This window comes from Rhinolophus sinicus, chromosome 14 (genome assembly GCF_057876585.1).
Source record: "Rhinolophus sinicus isolate RSI-liver-muscle chromosome 14, RSI-T2T, whole genome shotgun sequence".
NCBI lineage: Eukaryota > Metazoa > Chordata > Mammalia > Chiroptera > Rhinolophidae > Rhinolophus > Rhinolophus sinicus.
The window spans coordinates 78,054,736-78,074,523 of NC_142514.1; the positions used below are offsets into that span (position 1 = coordinate 78,054,736).

At 40.0% G+C, this 19,788-nt stretch overlaps 1 pseudogene; it reads right to left on the reverse strand.

The window, feature by feature from the left end:
* Window positions 1-809: 809 nt before the first annotated feature.
* Window positions 810-1,223, reverse strand: LOC148755739 (large ribosomal subunit protein eL28 pseudogene; annotated as a pseudogene).
* Between the last annotated feature and the right edge of the window lie 18,565 nt (window positions 1,224-19,788).

The window sequence follows — 19,788 nt, forward strand, 5'->3', positions numbered from 1 at the left end:
GATCTGCATAACCTCCCTTCCTCTGTAGGGATTGTTACTCACTAAACATAGTCATTTTGCCTCCACTGTGATATCAATCTCATTTCTATAATGAAAATGTTCACTGATAGTGTTAATTGGACAAAAGTAACCTTTTAGATAGTTCATCAAAAAGAGGATTTATTCAGGTGGTGGCCAGTTAGTTCAGTTGTTTAGAGCATGGTGCTAGTAACACCATTTGCCAATTTGATCCCCACATGGGCTCTGGGAGCTGCGTCCGCCTTTAAAAAAAAAAAAAAAAAAAAAAAGTGTACTGGGGATAAGAAAACAAAACCAGCACAGCAGTGTGGGAATACGCACCTTCGGGCCATTCATCCACAAGCAAAAAAAAAAAGGGCTCTCTCAAGATGGTTCCCTTATAAAACCCCCTACAGGAAGTTAGAACCATAAAGTTTTACAGGAAGTTGGGACTAGAGAGTAACAGGAAGCCCAGCTCCAGCCATAGACCTCCCAAGCCCTGGTCAGTTTCCTTAAACGGCCCGTTGGCTTTTACCAATAGAGAATAAGTGAGTGGTATATGATGAGACTGGTATTCGGGAGATTTAAATGCTTGATATTATCAGGTCAGGTACAGCCCTGCCACTTAGTGGCGTGGATGACCTTGGTAAAAGTAACCTTTTTATACATCAACTTCTTCCTTTCCTTCCTTCCTTCCTTCCTTCCTTCCTTCCTTCCTTCCTTCCTTCCTTCCTTCCTTCCTTCCTTCCTTTCTTTATTTGGAGAAAGTCAGCTGATGCTTTATGGTGTATTGCTTGTGGTCAGGAAGGTGCTCAGGAGCCCTGGGTGGGGCGAGCCTGCTTCCTCTTCAGTGTCCCTGGCTCCTGGCTGCGCAGGATGGCACTGGCGCTGTGGGTGTCGGCCATGCGCAGACCTCGGCAGTACTTCTTCTTGGGGAAAATGTTCCGGATGCTGCTGAGGGGGGCCCGAGCCTTCGTGTTGATGTTTGTCCTCATGTAGGAGGTGGATGGCTTTCACTGGCTAGATCTCCACTTCATGACGACCACCACACCTCTGCGGTTGGCCCCTCACTCCAGGTCCATATTCTTGCGGTGAATCAGCCCGTTACAGCGGAAGGAGTTGCAGGCTTTCACATTATTGGGCTCAGTGCTGTATGTAGGCTTGTTCCTTCTGATCAGGATGCTAGAGCAGTTGGGCACAGCCTTCCGTTGCAGATGCGTGAACATGGTGACAGCGCCTCTCCTTGCAGCAGCGGGAGACAGAAAGGGCAACTTCCTTCTCTTTAACATGGAGATATGAGTACTAAGTATATTTAGCTTGTGTCTGTAGGATGTCCGCTGTTTAAGCTACAGGATATTAGGCCATATATCTCCATGCCTCAGTTTCCTCTTGCACAGCAATGGTGTCTACCTCATGTGAGATAACCCAAGTAAAGGTATTATAAAGTTAACATATAGTAAGTCCCACATTTTTGGTGGTTGAGGTTTCTGTAAGCACCCAATTATAGACTTTCTTTTTGCCAGCTTAGTGGGACCCACTTCTGATCAACCAAGTCAAAATTTAGGAGAGCATGGTGGAATCAAATTTAGGGTTGTTTCAAGGTCAATATATAAGGAAACAGTATGTCCAAGCTTAAGGAGTAGGCGTGAGAACGAGGTTATTCAGTTGATGTGTCTAGGTGTTATAAGGTTCTAAAGGGAAGAAAATAAGACTAGTCATTGGAGAGGGGAAGGAACATACCTACAGAAATAACCAAATATGTCTTTTGGTGTTTTTCTTCCCCCACAGATTTGATTATAAAATTCACACAGAAGAAATGTTGAAAGAAGTGTGCAGTGGACAAACATATTACCAGCACCCAGATACTGATATTTTGTTGTATTTGCTTTACCAAATGGATATCCATCCCATTATATTTTGGGTGTATTACAACGAAACTTAAGGTATGAACACACTTCACCCCCAAATACTCAGCATGCATTGCTCGAACTAGAATTAAATATGTATTGCGTGTTTAATTTAGCAAGAATTTACATGTAGCGAATTGTAAAATTCTTAGATGTACCACTGAATGAATTGGACAGGTGTTTACACCTGTGTAACTCAAAGCCTACCGAGGTGTGGAACATTTTCAGTCCTGCGGAAAATTCACTCATGCTTTTTCCCAGTCAATAATACTCATTGTCTCCCACCCCATGGCAATCAGTGTTCTCATTTATCCCTGCATCTATTAGTTTTGCTTGTTCTAAATAATCATATCAGAGCAGTTACTCAGTGGGTAGTGTTTTCTACCCTGCTCTTATGAAAAGCTGCTGTGAACATTCTTGTATCTCTTTATAGACATATGTTTATTTCTCTTGGGTAAATACCTACCTGTGGACTTGCGAGTAAAAGTTTGAAGTCCCACCGACAGTGTGTGAACCTTTCCGTCACTCTACATCCTTCCCAGTAGTTGGTTGCACTCTTTTAAATTGTAGCCATTCTGCTTTGTGTATGCTGCTGTGTTGTTGTAATTTTACTGTGCATTTCCCTCATGACTAGTAATGTGTTCTTGTTTATGTGCTTCTTGGCCACGTGCCTATCTTGCTTTGTGAGATCTCTCTTCAGAACATTTGCCATTTAATATCTTGAATTGTCTTTTTATTATAGAATTATAGGAGCTCTTGTGGGGAGCCATGGTTACAGGAAACTCTGAGCCTTATAGAATGGCTCAGTTTATGCTTAACCTGTTTCCACCCCCTAAGGCATTATCTCTGCGTGCACCTGGAGGGTGCTTGCAGGCTGCTAAGGAATGTGGTGGGAGCAGCCAGTTCCCGGACACAGAAGACATGGCTATCAGGGCAATTGATAGGATAATTACTTTTGGGAGTTTCAGTTATTTTGTATCCTCTATGTAAAAGTTAAAAAGTTACATTTGCTAAGGTGATGCATACTTTCTTTGATAAGTTGCACGTACTCAAACTGCATATATAGGTGAAGAAAAATAAACTCGGGGCTTCAGGATCACTGAAGACCGGCCGCATTAGCATTTGTATGAGTGTCTTTTTTCCATTCCCACTCCCCCATTCAGGTACTGATCGACTTGTGGCGGCTGGCCCACCACACTTGGCGCCCGAACAGAGACCTGAATAAGGGGGTAACAGTGAGGAACACCGCGTGGCAATGGCCCGGCTCGTAGAGGAGCTTATTTCAGTGGATGCGCGGTGAGTAAGGCACAGTAGTATTTCCCCTCGGTCGAATGAATGTGTGAATGAGTGATAGTTCCACGACTTCTTGTCACGGAGCTTGCTTGGGCCCTAATCTGCGGTTCCGTTTCTGTCATACGGCATAACGGTGACTGGACTTCGGTCCACCAGTTCGGGGCTTATACCGCAGCGCCTTAGCCAAGACAGATTTAGTCCCGCGAGGGACATGGCCAGACGGGCATCTGACTGTTTCCTTTGTTGACTGAAGGGCCGATAAGGGGAAAAATGGGTCACACAAGCAGCAAGGACCTGTATGTTAGAGGACTTAAGAAACTGCTTGCCGCCCGTGGAAGTCGGGTGAGCAGAGAACAGCTAGACAAGTTTTATAAAAATTGCAAAAGAAAGGTGGAAAAACAGTTACAAGATTATTATGCTGTCCACGGACCTCAGCAGGTCCCTGTGGAAACATTCGGGTTATGGACTTTGATCAGGGACTGCTTAGATCTCAGGCGTAAGGGTTGTAAGCTGGAGAAATTGAAACAAGCTGGAAATGAGGAAATTCTCCCATCTGCCGCTTCTCCGGCGGAGAGAGAGGAGGAGGAGGGAGCCAAACATACAGAAGGACTTTCGAAGGTTAACAAAGAGCCTGTTTATCAGGAAGCTCCGGTCTAGCACTGGGAAGATTTAGACCCTCAGGATCAAAAAAAATTGGAAGATGAGGCAGCCAAATATGATAGGGACAAGTACCCTCCTTTGGTGGCTATGGCTCAAGAAGGCGGGCAACCTGCAGACACTGCACTTTCTTTTTCAGATCAGCTAAAGAAGATTCAGGGACAGTTGATAAAACTTAAAGTTGCTGTGGATGGAGAAAATTGTCCTCGGAGTCCCCTGATTCCTTTTAGAGATCAATGAAATCCTCGGGGTAAAGATCCCCCCATAGTTAATCCCTCTGCACCACCTCCTGAGGAGCCCCGTATGTGGGGACCTCCGCTGCAGCCCTCGGTTTGGGACATGCCTACTAAAAATCCGCCAAGTTATGTTAAGCCAGGATCGGACTCTATTGTGCGATCCCCTCTTCAAATGGCTTGTGATGATGCTCACAAGCAAGGGGAATCTACGGAGCAATTTGGAGTGTATCCTCCTTTTGACAGGCTTGATCAGGCAGGGAATAGGTTTAGAAAATGGAGACCATTTCATTGGAAACAAGTGAAGGAATTAAAAGAGGCTTGTGTACAGTATGGTCCTATTGCCCCTTTCACCATGGCAATTTTGGATGCCCTGTCTAGTGAAGCTACCCCTCCAGAGGATTGGAAGCATATTGCTCATGCTTGCCTTTCTGGGGGCGACTATCTCTTATGGAAATCAGAGTTTTATGAAAATTGCAAAAAGAAGGCTAATCAAAATGCCCTAAGGCAAATTCCTATCACTTTTGACATGCTAGCAGGAAAAGGCATATATGCTGAATTAAGAAACCAAATGGGCTTTGCAGCAGGAGCTTACGCTCAGACCACTGCTGCAGCAAAAGATGCTTGGCGCATGCTGCCCAATACTTCCCGCAAAGAGGAACATGTTTCTCAGATAAGACAGGGAGCAGATGAGCCTTTTCAAGATTTTGTGGCTCGTCTCAATACAGCCGCGGGGCAGATTTTTGGACCATCCCTCGCTACTCAGTCTTTCATAACACAGCTTGCCTATGAAAATGCTAATTCTGCATGCCAAGCTGCTATTAGACCAATTTAAAAAAAGGGAACATTGTCTGACTATATTCGCTTGTGTTCTGACGTGGGATCCTCTTTTACCCAAGACATAGCCATAGCAGCAGCGATACAGGGAAAGCCTATGAAAGAAGTATTGTATCAACAGACAAGGCTCAATTCAGGGAGTCGATCTGGAGCTTGCTTTACATGTGGAAAATTGGGACATCGAGCTGCCCAATGCCCTCGTAAAGGAGAGTCTGAGAACTCGACCGCTCCTACAAAAAAAGCCTCCAGATATATGTCCTAAATATAGGAGAGGAAAACATTGGGCCAATGAATGCAAATCCAAGACAGATAAAGATGGGAAACCCATCCAGGGAAACTGGGTGAGGGGCCAGCCCCTGGCGCCGAATCAGCAATGTTATGGGGCACTTCAGATCCCAGAACAAATACAGGGACAGAGAGGAAACGAGCCTCTGAGAGGAAATACATCACTGATTTATTCTGAGCCACCTCAGGCAGCACAGGATTGGACCTCTGTTCCACCACCAACATCGTATTAACTCCTGAGATGGGAATACAAGCATTGCCCACAGGGATCTTTGGGCCACTACCACCAAAAACAGTAGGTTTATTATTAGAAAAAAGTAGTTCCATTATGAAGGGGATTCAAGTTTCCCCGGGAGTTATTGATGAGGATTTTACTGGAGAAATTAAGATTATGACTTGCTCATCTTCAAACATTTCAGTTATACCTGCTGGGACTCGCATAGCTCAGCTAATTATTTTGCCTCGTGTAAAAATAGGAAAAAATAGGCAAAGTCAGAAACGTGAAAACCGAGGATTCGGTTCCTCTGATGCTTATTGGGTTCAGGAAATAAAAAGAGATCGACCTGTTTTGCAGCTTACAATTAATGGAAAAAGTTTTCAAGGGATTTTAGATACTGGAGCTGATGTATCCTGTATATCTGCTGAGCATTGGCCTTCCAGTTGGCCTATGCGATGCACTGATACAGACTTACAGGACATAGGTCAGTCTCATTACCCTAAGCAAAGCAGTAATTTATTGTCATGGCAAGATGAGGAAGGACATCAAGGGACTTTCCAACCATACATTATCCCCGGTCTGCCTGTTAACCTATGGGGACGGGACATTATGAGCAATATGGGAGTTTATCTTTTTAGCCCAAGCACTCAAGTAACTCAGCAGATATTATATCAAGGGCTCCTCCCAGAACAAGGCTTAGGCACTGAGGGACAAGGACGTCAGGAACCTGTTTCGCCTACCCCTAATTTACAAAGAGCAGGTTTGGGATATTTTCCCCAGGGGTCATAGATCTACCTGTACTCCACCAAAAAACAGCAGAAGCAATCACTTGGAAATCTGATGTGCCTGTGTGGATAGATCAATGGCCCCTTACTCAAGAAAAAATATTAGCCGCTCAAGCGCTAGTACAGGAGCAGCTTGACAAAGGCCATGTAATTAAATCTACGTCACCCTGAAATTCACCCATTTTTGTAATTAAGAAAAAATCGGGAAAATTGAGATTGTTACAGGATTTGAGAAAAGTAAATAAAACTATGGAAGTTATGGGTGCTCTCCAGCCAGGATTACCTCATCCTTCTGCTATTCCAAAGGATACTTATAAAATAGTGTTAGATCTAAAAGATTGCTTTTATAATATACCACTCCATCCCCAAGATTGTAAGAGATTTGCTTTTAGTATTCCTAGTCCGAACTTCCAGGAGCCTATAAAAAAAATATCAATGGCGAGTCCTTCCCCAAGATATGGCTAATAGCCCCACCTTGTGTCAAAAGTTTGTTAGTGAAGCAATTGATAACACCAGAAAACAATTCCCTTCTGTGTATATCATTCATTATATGGATGACATCTTATTGGCTTGTAAAAAAGAAGGAATGTTGTTAGCTTGCTTTGCAGATATGAAGAAGAGTCTTCTGGCCTCGGGTCTTATTATTGCACCTGAGAAAGTACAGAGAAGTGAGCCTTATTCTTACTTGGGATTTCAGTTGTTTGCTCAGCATTTCGTCCCACACAAAATAGAGCTTAGAAAAGATCATCTTAAATCTCTTAACGATTTTCAGAAACTGTTGGGAGATATTAATTGGCTGCGCCCCTCTTTGGGACTAACTACTGGAGATCTTAAACCACTGTTTAAAATTTTAAAAGGAGATTCTGATCCGACCTCGCCCAGGTCTCTTACTGAGCTTGCACGGAAGGCTCTTTCTAAGGTTGAGGAAGCCATTCAGCAACAGCATGTTTCCTTTTTAGATTATTCTAAACCTCTATATGTGTATGTTTTGGACACCAAGCATACACCCACAGCAGTGTTGTGGCAAAAAGGGCCACTTCGATGGATACACCTCCCTGTGGCTGCTCAAAAAAATCTCACTCCTTATTATGAATTTGTGGCCAGTTTAATTCAGGAGAGCCGCTTGAAAGCTCAAAAATATTATGGAAAGGAGCCAGATTCTATTGTTATCCCTTTTACAAAAACACAGATTCAAGGCCTGATGCAGTTTACAAACAGTTTTCCTGTCGCATTGGCTAATTTTGTGGGGACTTTGGATAATCATTATCTCAAGCATAAATTGCTTCAATTTTTTCAACATCATGATCCAATTTTCCCTTCAATAGTGTCACATGCTCCTCTTCCTGCTGTACCTAATGTTTTTACTGATGGATCCAACAATGGTGTAGCTGTCTATGCGCTCAATAAAAAGGTCACCAAGAGAGTGCAGACACCTCCAGCCTTAGCTCAGATAGTTGAGCTTCGAGCAGTTCATATGGTATTGCTTGACTTTGCTTCCCAGTCTTTTAATTTATTCTCTGACAGCCATTATGTGGTTCATGCCATCAGAAATTTAAAAACGGTACCTTTTATTAGCACTAGTAATCCTGTTATTCAGGACCTGTTTCTTCAGATACAGCAGGCCATTCAGCTGCGCTGTAAGAAATTTTACATTGGCCATATTAGAGCTCACTCTAATCTTCCAGGCCCTTTAGCCTCAGGAAATCAAATTGCAGACTCTGCCACTCAGATCATTGCCTTGACTCAAATAGAAAAGGCACAGAAGGCTCATAGCCTCCACCATCAAAACAGCCAGAGCTTGAGACTGCAGTATAATATAACCAGAGAATCTGCACGTCATATAGTAAAACAGTGTCCAGACTGTTCACATCTCCGGCCTGTGCCTCATTATGGAGTCAACCCTCGAGGCTTACGTCGTAATGACTTATGGCAAATAAATGTGACTCATATACCTGAATTTGAAAAGTTAAAATATGTTCATGTCTCCATTGACACCTTTTCAGGGTTTGTTGTGGCGACAGCTCAGACAGGTGAGGCTACATCCCATGTTATTAGGCATTGTCTTGCTGCTGTCGCCATGATTGGAACTCCTAAGAAACTTAAAACAGATAATGGCTCAGGTTATACCAGCAAAAAATTTTCTTTATTTTGCCAGCAATTTTCGATCAATCATGTCACTGGCATTCCTTACAATCCCCAAGGACAAGGGATTGTTGAGCGCACTCATGGTACATTAAAAGTCAATTTGTCTCAAATAAAAAAGGGGGAGTTATATCCCCTGACGCCTCATAATTATCTGTCTCATTCTCTCTTTATTCAAAATTTTTTTACCTTGGATGCCCATGGCAAAAGTGCGGCAGAACGCTTTTGGCATCCTTCTACTGCCCCATAGGCATTGGTCAAATGGAAAGATCCACTTACGGGCTCTTGGCAAGGCCCAGATCCAGTCCTCATATGGGGACAAGGACATGTATGTGTTTTTCCACAGGATGCAGAAGGCCCACGGTGGCTGCCAGAACGATTGGTGCGACATGTGGACCCTCTACCTATTGATGACGCTGATAGCCCTCAGCAATGCAGACGACAACCAGACGTATTGGGCCTATGTACCTGATCCACCAATCCTCCACCCCGCTGTGTGGGACGGTCCTGAGATTCCAGTCTATGTTAATGATACTCATGCCTTAGGACTGCCCTCTGATGGGCACATGAAACAACATCTGGAAAAGAATTTCACTTATAATGGTGTAGGAATAGGTTTGCCTATTTGTATTGCAAAAAATAGGTCTACATCTGGGTGCTTGCATGGTTCTCCTGTCACTATGCACATTAATGACTCTTTAGTTGGATGGACTGTTCGTCTTAACATGCTAGGTGATTGGTCTGGAGGACGCAAGATAAATCTGCCCGTCCCTCCATCGCATCCATCTTGCAATAAAAGATTAAAATTAAATATTGAGACTGTCCCATGGAGAGACTGTCCTGGCAATAATCCTGTTCGTTATAACATCCCTGGGACAGACAGATACATCATTGACTGGTCAAGAAGTAACCAGTCAGGATGGGCCCGAGAACTGATTTCTGGACTTTAGAATTCTGACACACAATATCAGCAAAATTCATTATGGAGACTTATGGGAGTAATGGATGAGGTTGTTCAAATGGTTGAGTTCTGTAAATCAGGCACTCCCTGCAGTCATGTGAGTGTCTTGAAAGATGGAACTAGAGATTGGACTACTGTTGCTAAAACTGTTAATATATCTGCTTGTGTTCCTTCTCCTTATGCACTCTTGATTGGAAATGTTAATGTACACTTTATAGGAAATCAATTTAATGTATCTTGTATTAATTGTTCCTTAGCAAATTGTATTTCTTGGGTACCATTAGGAACTCATGTTATGATACTTAAACAACCATCTTTTGTTATGCTTCCTGTTAATATTTCTGGGCCTTGGTATGCTGAAAGAAGTTTGCAGATTTTTAAAGAGATCGAGTATGCTTTGAGTAGACAAAAGTGGTTTATTGGACTTCTACTTACAGAAATTATGGCTTTGGTTACTATAATTGCAACTGCTGCTACAGCAGCTGTGGCTCTTTCTCAGACTATTCAAAATGCTCATTATGTTAATACTCTTTCAAAAAATGTTACTTTAGCTTTAGGGACCCAAGAAGCTATTAATGAGAAATTAGAGCAAAAAGTAAATGCCCTTTATGAAACGGTTCAGTATATGGGAAATGTCATTCAGGGTATGAATGTTAAATCTCATTTAAAATGTCATCCGAAATATCATTGGATATGTGTTACCTCTAAAAAATATAATAATAGTCAATATGATTGGAATCGAGTTCGTTTACATCTTCAAGGAATTTGGCATAATGCTAACCTATCTTTGGATATGCTTCGGCTTCATGATAAAATTCAAAGTATGAGAAAAGCTGAACCCTTAAAATTTGATGCAGCTCAGGCTGCTTCTGAGTTCATTGATGTTCTTAGGAATGCTTTGCCCTCTATGCCTTATATTACCCAGTCTGTTATGATATTTCTTACATTGGGCATCTGTGTCTGTTTGGTTCTGTGCCTACTCCCCATCCTCATTAAATGTTTCATCAGCAGAATGTTAGACTTACGAGCTGACATCCATCAGCTTGAGCTTAAGGCAAAGCCTTAAGCCTCTCACCCCTATCATTTAAAGGGACGGGTTAGTCAACGACGGGTATATACTTAGGAGCCGCCTCAACACCTAAGACAGGGCTTGTATGATAAAATATGAGTACCAATGACGGGTAAGTTGAGGCAGGCGTCCTGGGACACCTAAGACAGGCACCGTCACCTCGCCATCCTGGTCGGATGGATTTTGTTACTATAAAATAAAAAAGGGGGAGATGTGGGGAGCCATGGTTACAGGAAACGCTGAGCCTTATAGAATGGCTCGGTTTATGCTTAACCTGTTTCCACCCCCTAAGGCATTATCTCTGCCTGCACCTGGAGGGTGCTTGCAGGCTGCTAAGGAATGTGGTGGGAGCGGCCAGTTCCCGGACACAGAAGACATGGCTATCAGGGCAATTGATAGGATAATTACTTTTGGGAGTTTCAGTTATTTTGTATCCTCTATGTAAAAGTTAAAAAGTTACATTTGCTAAGGTGATGCATACTTTCTTTGATAAGTTGCACGTACTCAAACTGCATATATAGGTGAAGAAAAATAAACTCGGGGCTTCAGGATCACTGAAGACCGGCCACATTAGCATGTGTATGAGTGTCTTTTTTCCATTCCCACTCCCCCATTCAGGTACTGATCGACTTGTGGCGGCTGGCCCGCCACAAGCTCTTTATACATTCTGGACACAAGTACTTTGTCTGATACAGGCTTGACAAATATTTTTCTCTCAGTCTGGCTTGACTTTCATTTCCTTAATATTATCTCTTGATCAGCAGATGTTGTACATTTTATGAAGTCCCTATTTCATGTATTTTCTGCATTATTTCTACTGCTGTTTGTATCCTACGAAAACTTTGCCTCTTCCCAGGCTGCAAAGAAATTCTCCTGTGTTATCTTCTAGAAGATTTTAGGGATGGTTTTATATTTTCTCTAAATTCCTTTGACTTCTCTTTTGATCTGTGTATTCTTGTGATTCCTACTTAATCATGACTTTAATATTTTAAAACACCTCGAGACTTCGTTTATGGCCCAGTGTATGATGTGCTTGATGAGTTTTGCAGAAGTTATATTGTGTAGTTATTGGGTATTTTGACCTCTAGAAGTCAGATAAATGACTGATAGTATTTCTTACACTGTCTTTGTTCTTGCTGATGTTATTTTTTTTTCTTTGTGGGTGGTGACTGGTTAATCTTTTAAAATTGAGTGATAGGAGTTAATATTATCAGCTTTCCATTTGGTGAATTTGTCTTTTTCCCTTAATTATATCAATTTTTCTTCATGTATTTTGAGACCCTCATGACAGCATGCACCTTACATTTATTATGGCTCCTCGGTGATGTGGCCCTGTTATTATTACTGACTGTATTTTTTTTAAGTGTTTTGAAATAATACTTTTTCTTGTAAACTACTTCATCTGGTATTCATATAGCCTGCCATTCTATTACTAGAATAACGCTTCTTACGGCAGGTTCTATCTTTTTCATCCATTTACTTTCAACCTGTGTGTTTATATTTAAAATAAGTCTCTTGGAGACAGCACATATGTGTCTCTTTCCTTCTTATCTTTCTGCCTGTTCATTGGAATGTTTGTAATTAATGAAATTATTTATACGGTTGGATAAATACATACCTTTTAAAAATTGTTTTAATTACTTTTTTACTTCTTATCTCAATCTTTGTGGTTACTCTTGGGATTGTTATACATGTCCTTAACTCTTTTACATTCTACTTTGTGTTTATCTTGTACGACTTCCTGTACAAATTTAAGAGTCTTGCACTTTTATAGTTTGATGTACTACCCCCTTTCCTTGGTTGTGCCGTACTTGTCATTTCTATTTCATTTAGATAGATAGACTATAATCCCACAACATATAATCTTTGCTTTACACAGTTATATGTATTTTAAAGAAATTTAGAGAAAAGTAATGTGTGTTTTTATATTGTCTTCTCACATAGTCTCCTTTTTTTTTGGAAATCTGCATTTCTATTTGGTCTCATTTCCCTTCAGCCTGAAGACCTCGTAGAGCAGGTTTCATGGAAACAGATTCTCTTAGATTTCTTTTATCTGAAACTGTCTTTATTTTCCTTTTTTGGGGGGAGGTTGACTGTACTGAGGTGTGGTTTATGTATAATAAACTGCATCCATTTGATGTTATTCAGATTGTTTTGGTGGCAGTGAACTTACCTGAACTCAAACCCTGTCTCCTCTGTGGTGGGCAGCAGCCGAGACACTTTAGTCTGAGTTGGCTGTTGGGTGTCCGTCCATCTTCCACTCATGTAGTTACAGGTCTGCCAGGTATTTGGGCAGCTGCCATGCAGATCGGGACTCCTCTTCTGTGGCTCTTCAGTCATGCATCTCCTGTCATTTTCTAGCTGCTGTAGTCACTTACTGTGTCCTCTGATTCTTCAACCAACACATTTGCTGTTTCCTCTGTGCATTTCAAGTGTCCAGAGGCCCCAGCTCAAAAGGGAATAGGAAGGTCACTCAATGCTTTTCTTTTCTTCCAGATGGTTCCCCTCCAGTTTCTTCTTGGTTTGAATTATACTTTAACATTTTCAGATGTTTGTTTTTAATATTTTGGCCAGAGTTTGTAATTATTATGTCAGAGTGTTGGGCAGATACCAGCTACTCTACCAATAGCAGAAGTGGAACTCGTTTTGTTTGTAGTTAATCTGGGTCATGTGAGACTTGGGGTGGCCTTTGCTATATTGGGTTAAAAACCAAGGCAGTTAACCAAATTCATGAAAAAAACACATTTATTAAATGTTTGATTTATATGCCATGACCCCATATCACTTTATGTTTCATGTTAATACCACCACTAAGTCTATTATTTTTTCCCTCATTTTCATCAATTAAGAGATTGGTACTTAGGGCTGTTAGGGTCCAAGTCGCATGGCTGGCTGGTGGCACAGCCGGGATTCAAATCTTGCTTGGTTTTTTGATTCAAGAGTCACATTGTAAATTAATACTGCAGGATGCTACTTTCTCCCTGTCTAAATCAGTTATTTCTCCAGGGAATCCTGCTTCCTTGTCATGGAGGAACTCCTCAGTTTCAGGGAATCATTTGAAAAGGAATGTCTTTCTCAATTTGCTTGTATGTTTAACAGGCCATAAGAAGACATAAGTAAAAGTCTTTTTATGGTTGGTAGTGAATTAAGTTTGTATACTACCATTTTATTTAAAGCACAGTTGTGCTCAGTGACGTTTTATGTGCAAGTAATTACACCCTTACACGTGTGTACCATTAAGAAAGTAGGGTATAAGTTACCAAGTTTAGGATTCATTAAGTGAGCGCCATGAAATTCCTGATTCCAAATATTAAATCTCACAGACAGAAGGAAAAGAAAACAAATAAGCAAGCATTTAAATATGGTGTGTTCATTTTTTTGTAGACTGGAAATGAAAAAATATATGACACCAGGACAAAACAGAGAACAACAAGAAAGGTATTGTCATCTTTATAGCTAAACATTATATTGAATTTGTAAGGTTTATATTTGATTCACATTAGGCTTTTTGAAGATTAAGTAAATTTGAAAAACAGAGCCTTTTACACAAAGAAATCTATCAGCTTTTAAAATCACATTCAGCTGTACCTTTATTTTCTTGTTAGTAGTTCTCTAATTTTTAGGTAATCAGTTCACAAATTATGGAGCAGAGTAATATATCAGTTGCCTCAATTTCCTTTAATTTTTCTTTTTGCTTAGTGGTTTTTCTCCCCCAAATTTCAGTATATCTGCAACCAATGGTTTATCTTCTGGAGTAGATAGTGGAGGTAATCCACTATTGGATTATTAATCTACCATTATTAATCTACCATTGTGGTAACTAAACCCCCAGAGGAGGAGGTAGGTTATATAGTCAATACTGTTGATGTTTATTAAAGGCCTTGGTGCGCTGTGGTGGGGATGGGAGGTGTGGAGGGGTGGGCTTTGGGGTGACCCAACACAAGACTATCCTGCCACTGAAACAGTCCTTTCAAATTGTGTGTGTGTGTGTGTGTGTGTGTGTGTGTTTTAAACTACCAGGCTTTTATATTTTAATTCATGTTCACTGTGACAACACAGAAAACCTAACCTAGCACCTATAATTATGATTATCATCTAAAAGCCATAATTCGTCCAAACAGAATTGCAACTGAAACTATTTGACCCTCAGAATATTATTACATAATTAGGTTTTGCTTATTTCTGAAATGTCTTTAAATGGATTAATATTGTGTGTATTCATCTCACTTGCCTTTTTCTTCATAGGATTTATTCAACCTGTCAGTGTCATAAAAGGTAACTCCGGGTTATTCAATTTCACTGTTATATATTTATCCAGTAGGAAGATTTCCCACAATCCATTCTGCAGAGTGCATCCTAATACGTGCTGAGGGGAATGTACATGCACTGCTCCCTGGACAAGGTGCCATCTGTTCTGTAGGCTCTTTATCTAGGAATGGGGTTGGATTATAGGGGGTCATACACACCTTCAGATGTGTGATGTGTTGACTCATTGCTCTTCAAGGTAGTTTTACAGCTTCCCACTTCCACATGACGGTGCGTAGCTCTGCTGTTCCTTGTCCATAAAGTACTGATTTTGTTTATTTCTAAACTTTTGCCACTGTGATGTCAGTGAAGCGGCACGCCAGTGGAGTTTCATTTTGCGCTGTGTTGTTTACTAGAGAAGGGAAACATTTCTTTTTTTATGTGTGTGAGTTTCTTTGCCACTTGGGTTTTCTCTTTCTTTATCCATTATTTCGCATGGGTTGTTTCTTTTGTTAGGGCGAGTCCTTTATATGTTCTCAACATAAAAGTCTGAAAATGATGTAGACTGCAGATTGTTTAATTTATCCTTTCTTTCTGTACGTTTTTATTTGTTTTCTCCCTAATTTTAGGTGAACCCAGGTCTCGTTTCAGTCTTTTTGTAAAGGAATTTCGGCTTAGCTGGGTCATTTAAGTTTTGGTTCATAGTGCTTTTATGTGTCATTTGTGTCTAATTAAGTTTCATTGTGACTTCCTCATTAACGTGTGAGGTTTTTAGAAGTAAATTTTTAGACCTTAAGTAGGAAATCTTGTAACAGTTTCTGTTGAAGGTAAACTCATGTTTAGATTCAAATTGTGGCATGTATTAGTATTCATTTTCTTCATGTCTATTAATATTTTCCTTTGCTGGCTTATTTAGAGTTGGAGGTCTTTGTTTTTCAGTTTCTTCATCTCCTCTTTTTCTATTTAGCACCTTTGTTATTGGGACTCTCTGACTGACAGAGTCATGAGTAGTTTGGTGGGTTGGACTTTCTACCATAGGGTCCTCTTGTGATATTTATGTGGAGGCCTTGGCTCAGTTACTGGTCTTGAGGGTCTTTTTTTCCCTTAGTTTGTACTTGTTGCTGGGCTGGAGTGTTGCAAAAGGAGGGAATGTATCCATGTATTGTAATATCTTCAAAGAAGGTGTCTTGAATGCTATTGATCATAACCTGTATAAAATTTTGTAGTTTTCTTAGCAAATCGCTTTTCTTTTGTCATTAAAGCTCTTTATGTAAACACATTTACATTTGTGAAATGGGTTATTTGTCTTACCTTTTTTACATATGAAAATTAGTATCAAGTAACATAACATGAATTTGTACTTCAGACGAGATTTTGTATTTTTCCCTAAAATGTGTGGCCTTGCCTTTTTAAAGTTTATCTCTGCATATGGAAAAAATCAGATTGGTTTGGTGTTTGCCTGATGACAGAGTTGTAAGTTTTGTCTATTTCCCTGCAATTCTAATGTTTGAGCTATAATTCCTGAGATATAATTCTTTAGGTGAATCTCTGGTTGGTACCTACAGCTCAGTGTTAGCCATTTCGCAGATTTGTATTTAGTCTGATTTTGCTGAATTGAGACATTTTGGGGGTGGTGGTGGTTAAATATTTCTTGATGATTTTGCTCCCACTACCTGGTACAGTAACTGTTAGGAGTTTTAAAACCCTTTAACCCCCAGAACCCTCTTCTCTTATCTGGGTCCCCACCCTCCCTCTGGAGGGATTCAGTGTCAGTCACTAAACATTGTCATTTTTCCTCTCCTGTTATATCAACCTCGTTTCTATAATGAAAATATTCACTGATGGAGAATAAATTAGTATATGATAAGACTGGGTTTCAGGAGATTTAAGTGCTTGTTTCATCATGTCAGGTACAGTCCTGTCACTTAGTGGTGTGAGTGATGGTGATAAAAGTAACCTCTTTGTATAGCAGCTTCTTTCTCTTAATTTTATTTATTTATTTGGAGAAAGTCAGCTGATGCTTTATGTTTTATTGCTTTGGGGTTGGGGAGCTGCTCAGGAGCTGTGGGTGTGGTGAGCCCACTTCTTCTTCAGTGTCATGGGCTCCTGGCTGTGCAGGATGGTGCTGGCTCTTCCGATGGCGGCCTTGCACAGGTCTGGACATACTTCTTGCAGATCATGTTCCAAATGCTGCTGAGGGGGGCCCAGGCATTCGTGTAGATGGTGGTCCGCATGTAGGAGGTGGCCAGCTTTTGCTGGCCTGAACTCCGCTTCATGATGACCACCACACCTCTGCCGTTGGCCCCTAGTTCCAGGCCCACTGTCTTGCATTGAATCAGCCCGTTGTAGTGGAAGGAGTTGCCGGCTGTCAGAATATTGGGCTCGGTGCTGTATGTTGGATGGATCCTTTTTTTTTTTAATTACACTTTCTTGAGTTGACAGTTGTTAGTAAATTTGCATAGGTTTCATGTGTACAATTCTGTAATACATCATCTGTATGTCACATTGTGTGTTTACCTCCCAGAGTCAATGCCCCTTCCATGACCATATATTCAATCACTTTTACCCTCATGTACCACCTTCCTTAGCTCTGGTAAGGACTAAAGTGTTGTCTGTGTCTATATAAGTTTTTGTTTCTTCATTTGTCTGTCTTGTTCCTTTGTCGTTTTCAGTTTTATATACCACATATCAATGAAATCATTTGGATCTCTACTTTTTCTGTCTGACTTATTTCACTTAGCATAATAATCTCAAGATCCATCCATGTTGTCTCAAATGACATTATTTCCTCTTTTCTTATGGGAGAATGGTATTCAATTGTGTATACATACCACATCTTCTTTATCCAATCATCTCTCAAAGGACACTTTGGTGTTTCCATGTTTTAGCCACCATGAATTAAAGCTGCAGTGAACACAGTAGCACATATATCTTTATGGATAAATGTTTTCATAATTTTGGGGAAGATACCCAGGAGAGGGATTGCTGGGTCATTTGGTAATTATAATCTTAATTTTTGAGGAACCTCTGCACTGCATTCCATAGCAGCTGCACCAATCTGCATTCCCACCAACAGTGTATGAGCCTTCCTTTTTCTCCACAGCCTTTCCAATACTTTTTATTATTGTCTTATTGATGATACCCATTCTAACAGGTGTGAGGTGATATCTGATTGTGGCTTTTATTGGCATTTCTCTGCTAATTAGTGATGTTGAGCATTTTTTCATATGTCTATTTGCAATTTGTATGTCCTCTTTGGAGAAATGTCTCTTCAGGTCCTCTGCCCATTTTTTAATTGGATTTTTTGTTGTTGTTGTTGAGTTGTATGATTTCCTTATATATTTTGGATATCAGCTGCTTATCAGAGACATTGTTTGCTAAAATCTTCTCCCCTTAGGTTAGTGGCCCCTTTAATTTTTGGATGGTTTCTTTTGCTGCGCAGAAGCTTTGTAGTTTCATATAATCCCATTCATTTATTTCAGCTTTTACTTCCCTTGCCTTTGGAGTCAAATTCATAAAATACTCTTTGAACCCGAGGTCCATAAATCTAGTACCTATGTTTTCTTCTGTGCAGTTTATGTTTCAGGTCTCGTGTTTAGGTCTTTGATCCATTCTGAGTTAATTTTGGAACACTGTGACAGATGGCAGTCTAGTTTCATTCTTTTGCCCGTGGCTTTCCAATTCTCCCAGCACCGCTTATTTATTGAAGCGGCTGTCTTTTCAACATTGTACGTTTTTGGCGTCTTTGTCAAAAATTACCGGTCCATATTCATGTGAGTTTGTTTCTGCATTTTCCATTCTAGTCAACTGGTCTGTGTGTCTGCTTTGCTGCCAAAACCACACTGTTTTGATTGTTGTTTTGCCTGTGATACAATCTGAAGTCGGGGAATGTGATACCTCCAGCATTGTTCTTTTCTTCTTAGGATTGCTTTGGCTCTTCAGAATCTTTTGTGGTTCCATACAAATCTGATGATTTTTTGTTCTATTTCTTAAAAAAATGTCATTGGGATGTTGATGGGGATTGCATTAAATCTGTATATTGCTTTGGGTCATATGGTCAGTTTAACTATGTTGATTCTTCCAATCTATGAATGCAGACTCTTTCTATTTCTTTGTGTCTTCTTCAATTTCTTTTTAAAATGTCTTATAGTTTTCATTCTATAGGTCTTTCACATCCATGGTTAAGTTTATTCATAGGTATTCCATTCCATTCTTGCAATTGCAAGAGGAATTTTTTTTTTTAATTTCTTTTTCTGAGACTTCATGGTTGGTATATAGGAATGCAGTGGACGTTTGTACGTTGATTTTGTAGCCAGCAACTTTACTGTATTGGTTAATTATTTCTGGTAGCTTTTTGGTGTAGTCTTTGGGGTTTTCTATGTATAGCATCATGTCATCTGCAAAAAGTGACAATTTAATGTCCGCAAACAAGGTTTCAAACCATAATACAATTTGAGGTGATTTTCTTTTTTCTTATTGTTTATTTAAAATATCTAATATTAAGTTTGAAGCAGTGATTAATTTTTGCTAATTCAAACCAACAACTCAGAGAAGAGAACAAAATGGAAATGCTATTTGCCTTTCTTTAGTGTACATTATAATGGGATCCATTATAATGGGAGTGTTTGTCACGTCTTACGCAAAGCATTAGGGAAAGCAATGATTGTAAATTTGTTTCCAAACAATGTTTTCAATGAAGGTACTTTTCTTTTTGTACTAATAAATGCATGTTTTTATTTCTCAAGTAGAAATAATATCTTCATTCCACTCATCATATTTGTCCTGTAGAGTTTGCATTTACTTTTTGTGAACATATAGATGTTACTTTTCTTCTTTAGAGAAATATCCACCTCTAAAAGAGTGTAATCTCCTATTCCAAGAAGAGGCAGATGTTGCAGAAGAAACTTAAGAATTTTTCAGAAGTTATAAAGTGAGTTTTAAATCTAAAATGGAGAATGTTTGCTTTTGGTTTCTTAGGAATAATTAATTTGCTTACGATCTATTTTATTGTAAATTTTTTTTTTCTAAAAGACTGTTTTTATGTATTTTTAATAATACTGAAAACCTGGTAGAAATGACCTCTTTGAACAACACTGGCCATCCCATACTTAGATTTTCATCTCCAATTGTACCGCCTACTCATGCAGATGTGAGTAGTAA